At 42.2% G+C, this 20224-nt stretch overlaps 1 protein-coding gene across 4 annotated transcripts in view; it reads right to left on the bottom strand.

Annotated features, from left to right (window-relative positions):
- The window catches only part of LOC121453357 (cytosolic carboxypeptidase 1-like), a 131718-nt gene that overhangs the window by 110679 nt on the left and 815 nt on the right, over positions 1 to 20224 (bottom strand). The window lies entirely within an intron of this gene.

Here is a 20224-nt window from a genome sequence, read left to right as displayed (position 1 = left end):
AAGCCAAAGTAACTTTCTCCAGTTTCCAGGATAAATAAGACAGGACACACCCAAAGGCGGCAGAAAGCCTCATAAGAGCTTTTAAAGCCCTGTTGCTGCCTGCATAAGCAGGGGCTGTCCTTTCCATTTTAGAGCAGGACCTGGACATACAATCCTCGGTCCCAGCAATAAGAGATGGAAGCAGGGAGACTGGGGTTCAAAACCACTGTGACGTAAAGGGGATACCAGACCCAGCCTCAAAGAGAAACCACCCAGGGCTGGAGGGCGTGATTGCAGAAACTGGCCTAGAGTGCACAAGGCAGGTTAGCCAAGTGAGCCTGCAATCCCAGCACTCTCTAAACAAGTAAGCTTTGTGTTTTCAGTTTTCCTGAGATGAAGTTCCCACTAAGCTGGCCTGGACCTCCAACCTTCTGGCTCACCCAAAAGCTGGGATTCAAGTGTGCGTCTCACACCTCACTCTTACTGTGAACCTGGGTTTGGCGGTCTTCATAAAGCGGGGCAGGAAGACTGTGAGACAACCGTGGATGCTATCTCTCAAAGAAACTGTCTTTATTTTCTGGACACAACAGGGCAGTTGTGCAGGTGAACTCGAAACCACTGTGACAGTATGCACAAGACTACACGAGCTCCAGTCAGAAAATACTGCAGCACAGACGGGGAAGCAGTCAGAAAGTCCACCACTAGCCATGACCATCCAATGGCAGTTGATGGCCACTGGAAGAGGGAGAGTAGCCTGTCTTTAATGCTGTGACTCTCATAGGTCAATCACACACCTGGGTAGCTGATCAACCAAACTGAACTCAGTGGGGATGGGGTGGGGCGGGGCAGGGGGGAGTAATGAAGAAATTTCAAATTTTCAAAATTGGACTGGGAGAACGGAGAGGGTGGTTACAGGAAGAGCTGGGAGAGGCTATGTTCAAAATATGTAGTATGAAATTCTCAAAAAATAAATATTATTCAGGCCAGGCCATGCTGCCACGCGCCTTTAATCCCAGCATTAGGGAGGCAGAAGCAGATGGACCTCTGTGAGTTCAAGGCCAGCCTGGTCTACAAACTGAGTTCTAGGACAGCCAAGGCTACACAGTGAAACCCTGTTTTGTTAAAAAAAGAAAGAAAGAAAGAAAGAAAGAGAAAAAAGGAAAGAAAGAAAGAAAGAAAGAAAAAGAAAAAAAAGAAAAGAAATTGTAAAAGTATTACTCAAAAAATATTCTAGTTGCCATGCGATGGTGGTGCACGCCTTTAATCCCAGCACTCGGGAGGCAGAGGCAGGCGGATCTCTGTGAGTTCGAGACCAGCCTGGTCTACAGAGCTAGTTCCAGGACAGGCTCCAAAGCCACAGAGAAACCCCGTCTCGAAAAACAAAAAAATAAAATAAAATAAAATAAAAAATATTCAAGTTGACAGTTTACATTAAAATATTTCAGGCATGTCTCTACTCTCCTTATTGGGCTTTAAACAAAGTCGTGTTTACTCCCACAATGACCAAAAAAAAAAAAAAAAAAAAACCCACGAGGAGAAAGACTGGGTAATCTGCTCAGAAGAGCCCCAGGGAACTGGGGACCAGTGACCCCACAATATCAATGCCAACCAAAACTAACTGCACACAACTGCCTGTCTGTCAGAACGTCATGCCCACCACTGTGGAAAATGCTTAATTGACCAGGCATCCAACCCAGGCAAACTTCACCGAAGACACTGATACCTCAACCAGTTCTGCTTTTAGGGACTTAAAAGTCCCAGGCAAAAAGACCGAATCTCACCCTATGCTCCTATGTATTTCTTACACTGATTTTCTTTAATTTTATTTTTATTTTACATCCCAATCATAGGCAGTTTCCCCTCCTTCTTCTCCTCCCAGAGCCTCTCCCCCCCCCCCACCTTCCCTCTGCCACACACACCCCATCTACTCCTCCTCCATTTCTATTCAGAAAATGGCAGGCCCCCCACGGTTAGAGACGAAACAGGGCTTTATAGCAAAGCTATGCATCTTCCTCTACTGATGCTAACCCTGAGGCCACAGGACTTGAGGGTAAGTAAAGGGAAGGCCTTATCCCAAGTCTGTCCTCCTTACAGGGGTGCTACAAAGAGATGCACGGTCCACAGCACAGCAGACACACCCAGAGCTGTGTCATCAGAGCAAGAGAGCATGGAACCCAGAATATACACTAAGCACCAACTCTAGGGACAGGACTGAGGTGTGCCCTACCTGCCCCTTTCTCTTCACCCCCATAAGATCCTGACATTTCTGTCTCAGGAAAACAACTTCCATGCTATTGTCTGCACTCCCACTCCTGCCCAAGTCCTCTGCCCCAAAGCACTGCCATTTAGACACTCAGCAAGCCCTCTCCTTGCTCTCCAACACACTCCATCCACGCTTCCTCTTCCACACTCTCCAACACACTCCGTCCACGCTTCCTCTTCCACTCTCTCCAAAACAGGTTTCTCAGCAACTCCATGTGACTAAACACACCAACTTATTACCAGTCATCTCACAGCCTCCTCGCACAGGACAAGGCCCTCCCAGGAGCACTGCCACACTCTGGTTTTCTGCCTAGCCTGTGTTGGAAGCACAGGACTTGTGTGTTGCCGCCCTCTTCCAACCTTAGACTTAGTCATTTCACCTAGCTTCAGAACCAAACATCGCCCCTGACATTAAGATGACAGCCTCCCTTCTCCCCTGTGCCAGCTGTGAACTACCCTACTCTTGTCCAATTGCTCTGCCCTCAAACTTGGCTTCACCCTCTCTTCCTTTCCATGTCCTTTTCCCCATGTACAATTCATAGAAACCTGAGGTAATTCTACAGAGGGCATGTGAGATGTCGCAGTAGATACAGGCACCTGCCACCAAGCCTGAAACTTGAGCCTACTCTCCAGGGTTCACATGATAGAGAGATTTGACTTCAGTTGTCTTCTGACCTGTGTATATTGTAGGAAACACGTTAGCAGATATAAATAAATAGATGTTTAAAGCACACACACACCCAAAATCTGATCATCCCATGCCCTAATCACTACTTTCTAAATTCCAGAACCTACAGTTTATTCCAAACATGACACCCTCAGCGGCACTGTTAACTCTGGAGGGGAACTGGCAACCACAGGCAGAAATCCAGCCTACAGTATTTTCCATTTCAATGACACCCAAATCCCTAAGGGAATACCCCAGCTATTTCCTCCCTGGTTATCCTCCCACACACCAGGGTCAGTCTCACCCTTGTTCAAACTGCTCTTCCAGCACACAGCTCATGACTGCTCAAATCCATTTTCCCAGTACAGCCCATCTCCCCCAACCTCCTCTACACCCTAGCGCATGTCTGTCTCTACAACACTTACTGTCTTCTAATGCAGAATAATTCTAAAGTAAATGAAGACGAAGTCATGCGTGCTGGTTGACACTTGTAATACCAGCACTGGGAAGCTGATGTAGAAGGAATGCTGAGCTCAAGACAAATCTGAGCTACATAGTAAGGTCCAACTTACACACCCCACCCCAACACACACACAGCAAACATGGTTACATGTTGTTATGGTCTGAATGGTGGTAAAACCACCAAGTTGACAGCAAGAGGAAACAGTCTTCTGCAACAAAATGAGGTCATGGGGGTAAAGTCCCTCAAGTATGGTACTTAGTATCCTTGCTAAAGTGTGCGTGTGAGTGTGTGTGTGTGTGTGTGTGTGTGTGTATTTAAAAAAATAAACTGGCTTGTTCATTCACCATCTACAGAAACTTCCAATGCCTTGTGAACTTCCAGCTTCCAAACCATGAGCAAAACTATATGCTGGTTAAAAGCTACCCCATATAGGGAAGTTTGTTACAGAAGCCCAAATGGAATAACGGTTTGTTTTTATTTTAAAACTTTTAAATTAGCACACACAGTATTAGGTTTCATCCTGGCATTTTCAATCAGAATTTGTTTTTGCTGACTCTGCTCCATCTCCTCTTCTCTCTCTCCTTGTGCATTCCCCTTTGTTCCCTTCACCCCATCCACAGCATCCTGTCCCCCTTCATATGAGGCCTACTGCCTCCTTGCCTCCTGGACAGCCCCACACTGTCATCTCCTTTCCAGTCTCACAGCCTAGGCCCACACTTCCTCCACTGATACCTACACAGACAAGCAGCAGAATAAGCTAGGATTCCCATATGAAAAAGAGCATACGATGCATTCCAGAATGGGGGCTATAGAGATGGCTCAGTAGTTAAGAGAATTTGCTCTTGCAGAGGAATTGAGTTCAGTTCTCAGTATCCATATGACGGCTTAGAACTATCTATAATTCCAGTGACAGGGGATCCAAGCCCTCCTCTGACCTCCACAAGTGCCAAACACACATGTGGTACACGTACATATATGCAAGCAAAATACTCATGCACATAAATAAATTTTTAAATGTCTAAATACTTTCTAGATCCATTCATTTTCCTTCAAATTTCATTTTCCTTTTTTACAGCTGAGTAAAATTTACTTATAGATATACACATTTATTATCCGCTCGTCTGCTGAAGGTCCTCTAGGCCGGTTCTGGTTCCCTGCAACTATGGATAATGGAGTAGTGAGCAAGGACATGCAGGCAGGTCTCTGTGGGAGGATCAGAGTCCTCTGGTGCAGTCCCAGGAGAAGTACATCTTGGTCATGCAACAGGCCCATTTTAATAATTCCCCTAATGGGGAGCACTAGCTCACACTAGAACCAGCAGTGGATAAGATACCTCTTCCCACATCCGCACCAGCATTCCATGTCTATTTTCTTTTTTAAAAAAAAAAATTATTTACCTGGAGCTGGAGAGTTGGCTCAGCAGTTAAGAGGTCCGGATGGAGCCTAATAATTACCTTTAACACCAGTTCTAGGGATCTGATGCCCTCTCTGACTCCCAGAGACTCCTGCATGCTCCTGCACATACATGATACACAGATGGACACACAGGCAAAACACTCACACACATAAAAATAAAAACACTGCTGGGCAATGGTGGCGCACACCTCTAATCCCACACTCGGGAGACAGAGGCAGGTGGGTCTCTGTGAGTTTGAGGACAGTCTGGTCTACAAAAGCTAGTCAGGACAGGCTCCAAAGTTACAGAGAAACCCTGTCTCAAAAAACAAAAACAAACAAAAAAGCACATTATCTTTTTAAAAAATAAAAAGGGGGTGGGACCATGCCAGGTGGTGGTGGCACACTTTTAATCCCAGTACTTTGGAGGCAGAGGCAGGAGGATCTCTGAGTCTGAGGCTAGCCTAGTCCACAGAGCAAGTTCTAGAGCAGCCAGGACACAAAGGGAAATAAATCCTATCTTTAAAAAACCAAAACCAAACAAACAAACAGGGGGTGTGCATGCCACAGCATGCATGTGGGTGGCGAAAATGACTACCGGGCCACTCTCTGGGTTCTGAGGATCAAACTTAGGACTTCAGGCTTGGCAGAGAGCTTCTTTGCATCTCTTTTCTGGAGTGAGATGAAATATCAAAGTAAGCTTCGGGTTATTTTTTACTTATGTACATGTGGGTATACATATACGTATATATACATGTTCTCATGTATAGGCATACTGTATGTACATGTGTAACTTGTGAAAGATTTAGACCGAAAGTCAGGCAAAGACTGACTGACTCCACAGACAAAGTACTGTCTGGAACAGAGGCCTCAGTTTCTTGTCTAATCTGTTTCAATCATGCACCAAGCAATGGTGGTCCTCGCAGTAAATAAAAACAGCAATATTTTACTAGAAATCGGTTGGGGGGAGGACACAGCAGAACTGCACTCGTTTGGCTAGGGGTGTGGCCCTTGCAGCCTGAGGCTGCACTAACAGCCTAGTTACCCTCGCCTCCTCTAACAGGATACAACTGCCTTTAGGGACAAACACACTACAAGTGTACAGAAACTCAGAGTGACATTCTAATTCTAAAAAAAAAAAAAAAAAAAAAAAAAAAAAAAAAAAAAAAAACTGTTTATACTTTACAACCCACTGCACCTGACTCCCACCCTTGCTCCAAGGTGAACATCTATAATCTACAAACGGAATACCTTTCAGGCATCAGAATTTTGGGTTTGGGGACACTCATAGTTTTGGTTTGTTAAATCTATACAAATATTCCCTTCCAAAAACAAAAATAAAATAAAATAAAATAAAGCAAAGGAAGCCGTGCTGGTCTAAGGCATTTCAAATATAGGTGAGCTTTGCAGACTGTACTAACTACAAGGGAACTGAAATGCTCCATTGCCCTTGTTCAGTTGTTATGGCTTTAACTATTAAACACTAACATCTGTAGTTTACACATATGCTTAATAACACAGAAGTTTTGAGGATAGAGCACAAGGAACAACCAGAAAGCCATTCTGGGGCATAAGCAATGAAGACCTGTGTCCTGGAAATCACTGCACTAAAGAACAAAAAATCACACCAAACAAGCTCACCTTTACAATCAAAGCAGTCCCCGTCACTGTACACCCGTAGTGACAGACCCACTTCACACCTGCCATGTACAGGGCTTCCGGCTGCATGGTGACAGCCCTCCTTAGCTGCGCAACAGTCTGCAATTCTGACTGTATTTCCCTAGAGATTACTCTCTTGAGAATCTTATCATGTGCTTACTGACCACCTACTGGAGAACTGTCCACTCAGGTCTTTTCCTATTTTTCGATTAAGTTATCTTATTACATTGACTTCTTGAGTTATACCTTAAATAATCCAACAGATATGTCACGCCAATGTTCATGCCAGAATTATTCACAACACAGGTAGAAACAACCCAGTGTTCACTAACAAATGAATGCAGGAGCAAACTGTGGTATATTTAAACCAGAGTATTATTCAGTCATAAAATAAGCTTTTTTTATAGCTACAACATGAATGAACCTTTAAACATTATGCTAATGAATTAAAAACCCAGGCGTAAGACATAAAATTATAGAACTCCTAGGGGAAAACTCACTCAGTACTAGCCGTGGTAATGACTGGATAGTGAATAAAATCACAGGCAACAAAACAAATAAGTTGACTATGTAAATTTAAGAAAACTTGGATTAGAGAGATGGCTCAGTGGTTCAGAGCTCTGGTCTCTCTTGCAGAACCTAAGTAACAGCTCACAACCATCCAAAACTCCAGTTCCAGGGAATCTGATATCCTCTTCTGGCCTCTGTAGGCATAGCACACATGGTACACTAACATACATGTAGGCAAAACACCTGCACACATTGAAAATAAATCTTTATAAGATGTTTAAGAAATTGTTTTCCAGGGCTGGAGAGATGGCTCAGCATTTAAGAACATTGCCTGCTTTTCCAAAGGTCCTGAGTTCAATTCCTGGCAACCACATGGTAGCTCACAACCATCTGTAATGAGGTCTGGTGACCTCTTCTGGCCTGCAGCATACACACAGACAGAATATTGTATATATAATAAATAAATAAATAAATATTTAAAAAAAAAAAGAAAAGAAAAGAAATTGTTTTCCAGGCAGTGGTAGGGCATGCCTTTAATCCCAGCATTCAGGAGGCAGAAGCAGGCAGATCTCTGTGAGTTTAAGGCCACCCTGGTCTACAGAGCCAGTTCTAGAACAACCAGAGCTTCACACAGAGAAACCCTGTCTTAAGAAAACAACAACAACGACTTAGAGAGATGACTCAAGTGGTTAAGAGCACTGCTTTAAAGGTCCTGAGTTCAATTCCCAGCAACCAGAGAATGGTTCACAAGCAACTGTAATGAGATCTGGTGCCCTCTTCTGGCTTGTAGGCATACATGCAGGTAGAAAACTGTATCCATGAACATAGCGGACAGTGAGGACTACTGAGAACTCAAGAACAATGGCAGTGGGTTTTTGATCCTACTGCACGTACTGGCTTTGGGGGAGCCTAGGCAGTTTGGATGCTCACCTTACTAGACCTGGATAGAGGTGGGCGGTCCTTGGGCTTACCACAGGTCAGGGAACCCTGATTGCTCTTCTAGCGGATGAGGGAGGGGGACTTGATGGGGGAAGGGGAGGGAAATGGGAGGCGGTGGCAGGGAGGACGCAGAAATCCTTAATAAATAAATAAATTTAAAAAAAACAAATACATAAATAAATAAAATCTTTTACCAGGCAGTGGTGGCAGATGTCTTTAATTCCAGCACTTGGGAGGCAGAGGCAGATGGATCTCTGTGAGTTTAAAGCCAGGCTGGTCTACAAGAGCTAGTTCCAGGACAGCTAGGACTATTACACAGAGACACCCTGTCTCGAAAAACCAAAAAGAGAAAAAAAGGAAAAAAAAAACCACTCATATACATTTTTTAAAAATTTAAGAAATCACATGCATAGCAAAGTCAACAATAAACAAAGCAAAGTCAACCTGTGGATTGGAAGAAAATATTTTCCAATATACACTTGATAAGGAGGGATACATATGAAAATCACACTACTTGGCAGCCAAAAAATAAATAACTTAATTTAAAAATTAACCAATAACCTAAATTAAAATTTCTACAAAGACATAATAGTTGATTTATTTATTGGCGGACTAAAGGTTGATATTATTAAAAGGTATTCCCATCACTAATTCTGATACTGCAAGCCATATTATCACTTCATACCTGTATCAGAAGCTGTTACTAAGAAAATAATATGTCCCGGAAGCCAACCCAGTCCCAGGACACTGATGGGCCAGGACTGAGCCAGTGACCTGACCCAGAATCAGGAATCTCCACTGGAACAGGTACAAGGGAGTAACTACTGAGCAAGTGAGCCACAGCCAGAGACTGCTGAGGGTCCGGACATGAATCTGGGACCTTCAAGGGAGTAGACCTAAGCCAGGACCTGGGTGGGTCCAGGTGAGTCTAGGACCTCCCAGGAACTAGGCCTGAGCCAGGACCTCTGCCAGTCTGGGCATAAGTGAACCTGGGACCTTCCAGGGAACAGGCAGGAACCAGAGATCTCTGTGGGGCCAGGCATGAGTCTGGGTCCTCAGAAGGAGTAGGCCTGAACCAGGACCTCTGTGGGTCCGGGCATTGGTCTGGGACATCAAAGGGAATAGGCAGGAACCAGGAACCTCTGCAGGTCCAAGCGAGAGTCTGGGACCTCTGAGGGAATAAGCAGGTCCTCTGCGATTCCGGGCGCACCAGAGCCTGGGACCTCCAAGGCAGTAGACCGGAGCCAGAAACCTTTCAAGGTCCAACTCCAACCTAGGAACTTCTGCAGGAGGGGTTCCAGACCAAGATTTACAGATACAGAGCAAAGCCAGCTACCTAGGCCGAAGTAGGCCTGAGATAGCAAACTCCAAGGGAGCAGAGCAAAGCACAGGAGCACTGAGCTACCTCCAGGAACACAGAGTAACCAACGGGGTAACTAGAACTGTGACACTGACTGTACATGAGGAACAACCATCTGAGCTTTGTATTCACTAGCACCTAGAAGATTATTCAACAGAATCTCAGACAGCCCCAACCACACCTATTAGAGGAAGAAATGAGTAGAAAAGGTAAGAACAATGCAACACCACAAAGAGCAACACAACACCAGTAAAACCTAAAGACCCTACAATACAACAGCAAGACCTGAACAATCAAATATGAATAAAGCAGAAGAAAATTACCTAAAAAAATAACTTCAAGAGAGTGTTTGAAACTCTTAAAGAGGAAATGAGAAATTCCGTTAAAGAAATGGAGGAAAAGACAAAAAATTGGAAGACATCAGCAAATCACTTAAAGAAAACCAAGAAAAAGAAATCAAACATATGAAAGAAACTATTCAGGACTTGAAAACTGAATTAGAGGCAACAAAGAAAACAAAAACCGAGGGAATTATAGAAACAGAAATCATGAGAAAACAACCAGGAACCACAAACACAAGCATGAACAGCAGAATACAAGAGATAGAAGAGAGAATCTCAAGCACTGAAGATACAATAGAGGAAATAGACTCATCAGTTAAAGAAAACATTAAATCTAACAAGAGCTTAATCCAAAATATCCAGGAAATATGGAACACCATGAAAATCTAAGAATAATAGGTATAGAAGAAGTTCAACTCAAAGGCACAGAAAATATATTTAACAAAATCATAAAACATTTTCCCAACCTAAGGAAAGATATGCCTTTGAAGATACAAGAAGCCTACAGAACACCAAATAGACTGGATCCAAATAAAATGTCCTCTTGTCACATAATAACCAAAACACAAAACATACAGAGTAAAGGAAGAATATTAAAAGCTGCAAAGGAAAAAGGTCAACTAACATATAAAGGTAGACATATCAGAATTACACCTGACTTCTCATTGGAGACAATGAAAGCCAGAAGGTCATGGTCAAGCGTTATGCAGATATTAAGAGACCATGGATGCCAGCCTAGACTACTATACCCAGCAAAACTGTCAATCACCATAGAAGGACAAAACAAGATATTTTGTGACAAAACTAGATTTCACCAATACCTAGCCACAAACCCAGGCCTACACAAAATACTAGAAGGAAAACTCCAACCCAAGGAAGATGGCTACACCAACAAAAACACAGCCAATTGATGGTCTCATAGCAGCAAATCCTGAAGAAGGGGAAAAGGCACAAATTAACATCACCAACGATGAAAACTAAATTAACAAGAGATAGCAATCACTGGTCATTAATATCCCTTAATGTAAATGGACTCAACTCACCTATAAAAAGGCACATGCTAACAGATTGGATACGAAAACAAAATCCATCCTTTTTCTGCATACAAAAAACACATCTCAACCTCAAAGACAGACACCATCTCAGAGTAAAGGGTTAGGAAAAAAATAAATCAATCAAATGAACCTAAGAAACAAGCGGGTGTAGCTATCCTAATATCTAACAAAATAGACCGAGCTAAAATCAGTCAAAAGAGACAAAGAAGGTCATTTCATATTAGTCACAGGAAAAATCCATCAAGAGGAAATTTCAATACTGAGTATCTATGCCCCAAATACAAGGGCACCCTCATATGTCAAAGAAATACTTCTAAAGCTTAAATCACACATTAAACCCCACCCACTAATAGTGGGAGACTTCAATACTCCACTAGACAGGTCAATCAGACAAAAAATGAACAGAGAAATAAGGGCTCAAATGGACTTAACAGACATCTATAGAACATTCCATCCAAACAGAAAAGAATATACCTTCTTCTCAGCACCTCATGGAACCTTCTCAAAAATTGACCACATACTCAGTAACAAAACAAACCTCAACAAATACAAAAAAATTGGAATAACCCAATGTACCTCATCAGATCACCAAGGTCTAAAGCTGGAAGTCAACAGCAATACTAATTGCAGAAAACCCACAAGCACATGGAAATTAAACAACACTCACCTGAATCATCAACGGGTCAAGGAAGAAATAAAGGGAGAAATTAAAGACTTCCTAAAATTCAATGAAAATGACCACACAACATACCCAAATGTATGGGACACAATGAAAGCAGTGTTAAGAGGAAAATTCATAGCACTAAATGCCTACATAAAGAAGCTGTAAAAATCCCACACTAGTGAATTAACAGAACATTTGAAAACTTTAGAACAAAAAGAAGCAGTCACCTAAGAGAACTAGACGGCAGGAAATAAAGTGAGAACTGAAATCAACAAAATAGAAACAAAGAAAACAATACAGAGAATCAATGAGACAAAGAGTTGGTTCTTCGAGAAAAATCAACAAAATAGAAAACCTTTATCCAAACTAACCAAAAGGCAAAGACCGAATATCCAAATTAACAAAATCAGAAATGAAAATGGAGACATATTAACAGATATGGAAGAAATACAAAGAATCATCAGGTCATATTTCGAAAACCTGTACTCCACAAAATTGAAAAACTTAAAATAGACAACTTTGTGGATAAATATCACTTACCAAAATTAAATCAAGACCAGATAAGCAAATTAAACAGATCTAAAAGTACTGAAGAAATAGAAACAGTCATCAAAAGTCTCCCAACCAAAAAAAGCCCAGGACCGTATGGTTTTCAGCTCAGAAGGCTACAAGACTTTCAAAGAAGAACTAATACCAATACTCCTCAAATTGTTCCACACAATAGAAACAGAAGGAACATTGCCAAACTCTTTTTATGAGGCTATAATTACCTTGATACCCAAACCACAGAAAGACATTACTAAGAAAGAGAATTACAGACCAATCTCACTCATGAATATTGATGCAAAAATACTAAATAAAATACTGGCAAATCGACTCCAAGAACACATCAGAACCATCATCCACCATGATCAAGTAGGCTTCATACCACAGATACAGGGATGGTTCAACAAACGAAAATCTGTAAACGTAATCCACCATATAAACAAACTGAAAAATAAAAACCACATGATCATCTCATTAGATGCCAAAAAAGCTTTTGACAGAATACAACATCCCTTCATGATAAAGCAGGGATACAAGGAACATACCTAAACATAATAAAGGCAATATACAGCAAGCCAAAAGCCAACATCCAACTAAATGGAAACTCCAAGCGATTCCAGTGAAACCAGGAACAAGACAAGATTGCCCACTCTCTCCATATCTATTCAATATAGTTCTTGAGGTCCTAGCTAGAGCAATAAGACACCAAAAGGAGATCAAGGGGATTCAAATCAGAAAAGAAGTCAAACTCTGTTTGCTGATGATATGGTGGTTTACATAAGCAATCCCAAAAATTCTACCAAGGAACTTCTACAACTCATAAACACTTTCAGTAATGTAGTAGGACACAAGATTAACTCAAAAATCAGTAGCCCTCCTGTATACAGATGATAAAAGGTCTGAGGAAAAAAATCAAAGAATCAACACCCTTCACAATAGCCACAAATAGCATAAAATATCTCAGAGTAACTCTAATCAAACAAGTGGGAGACTTGTATGACAAGAACTTTAAATCTTTGGAGAAATAAATTGAAGAAGACACCAGAAAGTGGAAAAATTTCCCATGCTCTTGGGTAAGCAATATTAACATAGTAAAAATGGCGATCTTACCAAAAGCAATCTACAGATTCAATGCAATGCCCATCAAAATCCCAGCAAAATTCTTCAAAGACCTCAAAAGAATGGTACTCAACTTCATATGGAAAAGCATAAAACCCAGGATAGTCAAAACAATCCTGTCCAATAAAAGAACTTCTGGAGGCATCATAATCCCTGACTTCAAACTCTACTACAGAGCTACAGTACTGAAAACGGCCTGGTATTGGCATAAGAACAGACAGGAGGACCAATGGAACTGAATAGAAGACCCAGATATCAATCCACACATCTTCAAACACCTGATTTTTGACAAAGAAGGAAAAAATATCAAATGGAAAAAAGAAAGCATATTTAACAAGTGGTGCTGCCATAACTAGATATCAACATGTAGAAGAATGAAAATAGACCCATATCTATCACCATGCACAAAACTCAAGTCCAAATGGATCAAAGACCTCAACATAAAGCCAGCCACACTGAACCTTATAGAAGAGAAAGTGGGAAATACACTTGAATGCATTGGCACTGGAGACCACTTCCTAAATATAACCCAGTTGCACAGACACTGAGGTAAACAATTAATAAATGGGACCTCCTGAAACTGAAAAGCTTCTGTAAAGCAAAGGACATGGTCAACAAAACAAAACAACAGCCTACAGAATGGGAAAAGATCTTCACTAACCCCACATCAGACAGAGGGCTGATCTTCAAAATATACAAAGAACTCAAGAGATTTGTCACCAAAAGAACACATAATCCAAAAAAAAAAAAATGGAGTACAGATCTAAACAGAGAACTCTCAACAGAGGAATCTAAAATGGCTGAAAGACACTTAAGGTAATGTTCAACATCCTTAGTCATCAGAGAAATGCCAATCAAAACAACTCTGAGATTCCATCTTACACCTGTCAGAATGGCCAAGATCAAAAACACTGATGACAACTTATGCTGGAGAGGTTGTGGGGTAAAGGGAACACTTCTGCATTGCTGGTGGGAATGCAAGCTGGTACAGCTGCTTTGGATATCAGTATGGCAATTTCTCAGAAAATTAGGAAACAACCTTCCTCAAGACCCAGCAATACTACTTTTGGGTATGTATCCAAAGGATGCTTAATCGTGCCACAAGGACATATGCTCAACTATGTTCATAGCTTTGTTTGTCATAGCCAGAACCTGGAAACAACTGAAATGCTCCTCGACCAAAGAATGGATAAGGAAAATGTGGTACACACAGCAGAAAAAAAATAATGACATCTTGAATTTTGCAGGAAAATGGATGGAGATGAAAAACATTATTTTGAGTGAGGTAACCCCGACACAGAAAGACAATTATCACATGTACTCACTCATAGGTGGTTTTGAAACATAAAGCAAAGAAAACCAGCCTACAAACCACAATCCCAGAGAACTTAGATAACAATGCCGACACTAAGAGAGACTTACAAAGTTCTAATCTACATGGAAAGTAGAAAGTAGAAAAAGACAAGATCTCCTGAGTAAATTGGGAGCATGGGGATCTTGGGGAAGGGTTGAAGGGGGAGAAGAGAGGCAGGAAGGGGAGCAGAGAAAAATGTAGAGCTCAAAAAAAATCGATTAAAAAGCGGGGGAGAAAACAACATGTGAGGGTGGACCTGGGGTGGTGAATGCAGAAGGCAGGCTGGGAGAAAGGGATGGATGAGGGGTGGGGGCTGGCCTAGGGAGGGAGGTGGTATGCATGACAAGGCCGCAGTGAAAGTGACAACTCCCCTGCCAGTGTGTGTACCTCCCACTTCATGTTCCCATTGTTTCCGGAGTCTGAGAAGGGCTGGTGTCACCACTGTTAACGGCAAAATGGATACAAACTACAAAAGGCCTAATGCTGAGTCCACAGTTAAGTGCACACAGAACCCAACAACCTCCTGAGCCAGCAGTTTCCTGATTCTGCAACAACACCATGGCTCCAGAAATGAGGCTTTAGATGCAAGCTCACAATCAGGCAGGCTTCCTAATCACAAAACAGCACCTCCCTTCCTCCCTGTACTCTGGTTCCTAAATTAAGGTTCAACAGGACCAGCAAGATGGCTCAGTGCATAAAGTTACTTTTTGTCAAGCCTGACAACCTAAGTCCTTCGAGGTGGAAGGAGAGAACCAATTTCCGAAAGTTTGTCCTCTGACCTCCCTGCTTGCACTCTGGGATGCACATATGTGCTCATGTGTGCTCATACACACAGGTACACACACACACACAGACACACACACACACACACACACACACATACATGCTCACAATAAGTAAATGTAATTTTTAAAGATAAATTTCAACCTAGAATCTCTTCAGATGTCCAAACAACACTGCAAGCTCCTTACTACCTGTGCAGAAGATACTTGATTCACAGCCCTTCATTTCCAAGTTCATCCTTTCTATATGTTCTATAGAAGTGTGCCCTGTACATGTATTTCCTTAACCTCATAATGCTAAACCCTTCTGGCAGAGGCCACTGGAAAGACACTGCAGGAGAGGGGCTTGAACTTGCTGCCTCCAGGATGTTCCCTTGGTCTCAAGCAGGCAAGGCTACTCAGGGTCCACTGCTGCATCAAGGCTGGCTTCTCTAACAAAGGCCCCTGTGACGACACAGCTTCCCCAAGAACACAAGCACAGTGCCTCTACTGAGTCACCTCCCATCAACAGCATTCTCTAAACTCTGAAGCGAGGCCACCAGCCTAGGACTGTCCTCACCGGCACACACACTCTGCACAGCACACATCTGGAGATGGGAAGTATGCTAGAAACACAGTTGGCATTCTTTCGACAGACATCTGTACATCCCTAACAAGTCCTTCAACTATTTAACAGCCAATAGTAAACCTCTCTACTGAGGGCAGAGTGGACCCTTGATCCACAACTGCCCCTTCCCATTTTCTTGTTGTAAACATTTGTGTAGGAAAGAAGGGTGGTAGAAGGCCCTCAAAGTCAAGGAGAAACCTGGGCAACACCAACCATGTACAGTAGGCAGTAGTCTTGGGTCAGCCTAGTAAATATTCTAAATATAAACTAATCTATTTTAAAAAGCTGTTGTTTCTGCTAGGCTATTTTGAAATTTAGTCTACACTTTACAAGCACTCAAGTGGTTGCAATGAAGGGTGGGGGTTGGAACAATGCCTGTTGAAAATGTGGAGAATATGGCCCCTTCCACTTCTCAGGTGGGAATCTGCTAGTGTGGCTGCTTTGTAAGCAGTCCGACTACCCTCAAAACTGAACACAAGTGTGTCTCTGTTTTTAATCTTATTGTACTCACTAACGAATGCCTATGAGGCCAGTGGGTGTGCGGTGGGCACCACAGTGGGTGTGCAGTGGGCACAACACTGTGCGTGTGGAGGCCAGAGCAGCGGCTTCTCTCCTTCCACTTTCACATGGCTCTGGGAATCAAATCAGGTTCCCAGGCTTGTGCAGCAAATACCTTTACCTGCTGAGCCATCTTTTCAGAGTTCTGATTCTTGAGTGAAAACTCGGGTATTATCATTGTCACAAATACAACTTTCTTTTGTTTACGTGAAGAAAAGGTAGACTTACTCTGTTCATTTCTGTAAAAGCCTCTGCCAAGACACCCAAGTTTGAGCTGCACAGTTCATCCAAATGGTGTCTCATGGGAAAAGGGAGGCTAATTCAAGCTCTTAACTCCATTACGGAACTCTTTTGCCCCGAGACAGTCATCAACTCTTCAGTACAGTACATGGCGGCAATGTTTCATGGATACTACCCATGCATCATAAAGAATAACGTCTTGAACTGGCCAGTGGCTCAGCACTTGCAACCAAGCCTAGCCACCTGAGTTCAGTTGCCAGGAAGCACAAGGCGGAAGGGAAGAAAGTGGCAATCACTGTCCTCTGCCTCCGCATGCACACCACAGCACAGATACACACACAATAATATTTCTTTTGTAAAACTCATATCCTCCATCATATTTCAACCCAAACAACTTCTACTAATTTCTCATGGAATAAGCATATTAACAATGTGCTTATTGTTTATCTACTGTTGCTTAATTTTGGGTAAAGCTAGCAGGGAGCCAGGAGCTGGGAGGCGGGAAGCGGCCCGCCGCTCCTCACTACAAAAATTATGAGCATAAGTGATATGGCTGACCCTAGGTCCAATCTCCAGTACTAGGACCCAAAGACATGACTTTCTTTGGTACTACACAATAAAATGCACCACCATGTGGAAGATGTAACCATCTCAGTGAACCAATACTTAACACCTGACCAACAAATTGTTACAAATCCAAACGTGCATAAGATCCATTAGATCTCAACACACTTAAGTATAAATGAACATGAAAAAAAACAGATAGGATTTCAGCTTCCATCTTGCAACTAACCTTTAAGAAAGTGCCAGTTGTTGAGTTTTGATGTCATACCAAATAAAAATATCCACAACTATTGCCTCCCCCTTTATAGCCATTAACTGTGCCTGGCTGGATGTTCTCCATATATATATATATATATATATATATATATATATATATATATATATATATATTTCAGCCTAAACAACATACTGCAATAGATTGAATGCTGAAGCAGAAATAACCTAGCTGTTTGTATTACTTGATATTAAAGAATTACACAAATTAAGTCTGGGGTATAACTCTGTGGTAGCAGCCTTCCTTGCCTAGAACAACTCCAAAAACAAAAGGTGGGAGGAGGGCAAGTGAAGGGAGGGAAAGGAGAGAAGAGATTGAGAAAAAGCATGGAAAACTTACAAATATGTAAAACACTACCACTCTTCTCACAAGATATGTTGTCCTGCTTTTTCTCATTTAAAAATATGTTATTTATATTAATATGTAATGTGTTTAAGACTACAATTATAAGTGAATTAACAAAAAATTGTAACAAGATAAATATGAATATAACCTACAAAAAATGTAAAAGGAATCCTGAGTTCAAATTGAAAATATCTGATTTAAGAACAGACTATGAATATAGGCTGCACAACTCTAATCTAAAATTCCAAGCCCCAAACCTTCTGAACACTAACCTGACACCACCAACAGAAAGCTCACAGCTGACCTCACCTGCCACACTGCAGACAAAATGTAGGCACGCTAAACACTTTCATGCAACATCACATTCGACATATATACAATGTCTATCATGTTCAGATGGGGTACCGTCTTCAAAACATCTCAGAGGTATGGAAATATTCCAAAATCTAAAACACCTGTGGGCCCCAAGAATATCAGATAAGAGATGCCCAAGTTGCATCAAATCCTTGCAAACCAAGAATAAAAATATGAAATTATTAATGGAGAGACCCATTTCCTAGGAAAATTAGATGAAAGCTGAACATGAATATAATGCAAAATCAAAGCACCATTTTATGTAACATCAATAAAGACAAACGGAATGCATACATAAAATTTACTCTGTATGCCGGGTGGTGGTGGCACACACTTTTAATCCCAGCACTCAGAAGGCAGAGGCCAGCTTGGTCTACAAGAGGTAGTTCCAGCACAGGCTCCAAAGTTACAGAGAAACCCTGTCTCAATAATAATAATAATAATAATAATAATAATAATAATTACTCTGTATATCCTAGAAACATCCATGTGCCCACAAATGTTTTGATAATGCACCCAATACCAACATATGACAGAGAAACAGTCAATAACTGGAAAACAGGTGTTTAAAATAGCAGCCACCACCAACAGGAGGCAGGCATTCCAAGGTTCTGTCCAGGGGACAGGCCAAGATCCTCAGCTTTCCAGCAACATCCCAGGGCCGTCTGCTCAGGGTGTACCTATTCTATTTTAAACTTACATGTTTCCAAGAAACAACAGTGAGACTACACACTCGCAGCTTCAAAGAAGAAAATGGATCACGGGAATTAACCTGTGCTAATGCTGCCCAGCCAGCCTGAAGATTTCCTTTGGCTGATTAACTGCGGGAAACTGGCAGCAAGAAGAGTAATGCCCACCAAACACCGCCTATTACACGCTACAAAAAGACACTTGCATTAACTTATTTCATGCTTGAGATCATCCTAAGGGCATAAACACCATCATCTCCATTTTTGGCGTGGAGAGAGTTGAATCCAGAGGATAAACAAATGCCTACAGCAAGCCAGGACACAAATTCAGCCTCTCGGGCTGAGCCCCAACGCCGTAGCCACTGCACGACAGCATGTGAGGTTTAAAATGTAGCACCCACCCTTAACCACGTCCAGCGTTTACCTGGACACCCACTGCTGAAAGACAGAGCCTGAACAATGTGCAGAGGCTCACCAATTGCCTTTTGCTGTCTGAACTCTGAGGCGCTAAAGCGCTGGAGCTATTAGAGATGACTAATGCGAAAGAAGCGTAAAGACAAAATCCAGAATGTAGGCCTACGTTAATAAACAGTAATACAATTTGTATTTGTAATATAAATTAAAATATTTCACACATCATGGACCTCCTCTTCCTCCACTAACGTGGGTGAATCATTACACAGCTATGTAGCCAGACTTCTCTCAAGAGAATGCTTCAATTCAAGAGGAGAGCAAGATGGTTCTGCAGGCAGGGGCATCTGCCCATGACCACCTGAGGTCCATCCCCTGCACCCATAAAGAGAGAACCAAAACTCTCCTCTGACCTACACCTAAGCGCACGCGCGCGCGCGCACACACACACACACACACACACACACACACACACACACGAAAACGGGGGGTACCTCAATCAAAAGCATTATTGCTACAAGGCTGAAGGGGTGGCTCAGTGTTCCCCGGGCACTGGCTGCTGTTCTTCCAGAGAACCTGGGAGGGTCTGATTCCCAGCCCCCACATGGTGGCTCACAACAAAAGTACTCCAATTCCAGGGAATCCCATGCCCTCTTTTGACCTCCTCAGGCATCAAGTACACACGTGGTGAACATGTATACATGCAGCAAGCAAACACTCGTACATATATATAAAACAAATTCTAAAAAAAAATAAAAAATCTTGATTGCTACCACAAAAGCTTGTTACATTGATGTATTTCACATTTTGTCAAACACAAAAAGCATCTGTTTCAGAGTTTAATGAAGATTACAATTTTAAACACTGATCTAGCAATTCAAGGCAAAACTCCACGGTCACTCAAAATGAACGTGTAACTTCACGGTAGAATATGACTCAGGAGAAGCGGAACGGTAAACCTAGCAAATGGGGAGAAATCCGGGTGGACCAAGGCAAGGCGGAGTGCCTCTCTTAGAGAGGTCGGCTTACAGATCTCCAAGGACTTGGTTTTGACTTTTAAAATCTGTGCCTTCCATAAACCATTTCT

Source organism: Microtus oregoni, unplaced genomic scaffold (assembly GCF_018167655.1).
Source record: "Microtus oregoni isolate MIOR12 unplaced genomic scaffold, Mior012 000011F_ref0000422, whole genome shotgun sequence".
NCBI lineage: Eukaryota > Metazoa > Chordata > Mammalia > Rodentia > Cricetidae > Microtus > Microtus oregoni.
Note: the sequence above shows the minus strand (reverse complement) of the source record. Positions and strands in the feature narration are given on the sequence as shown.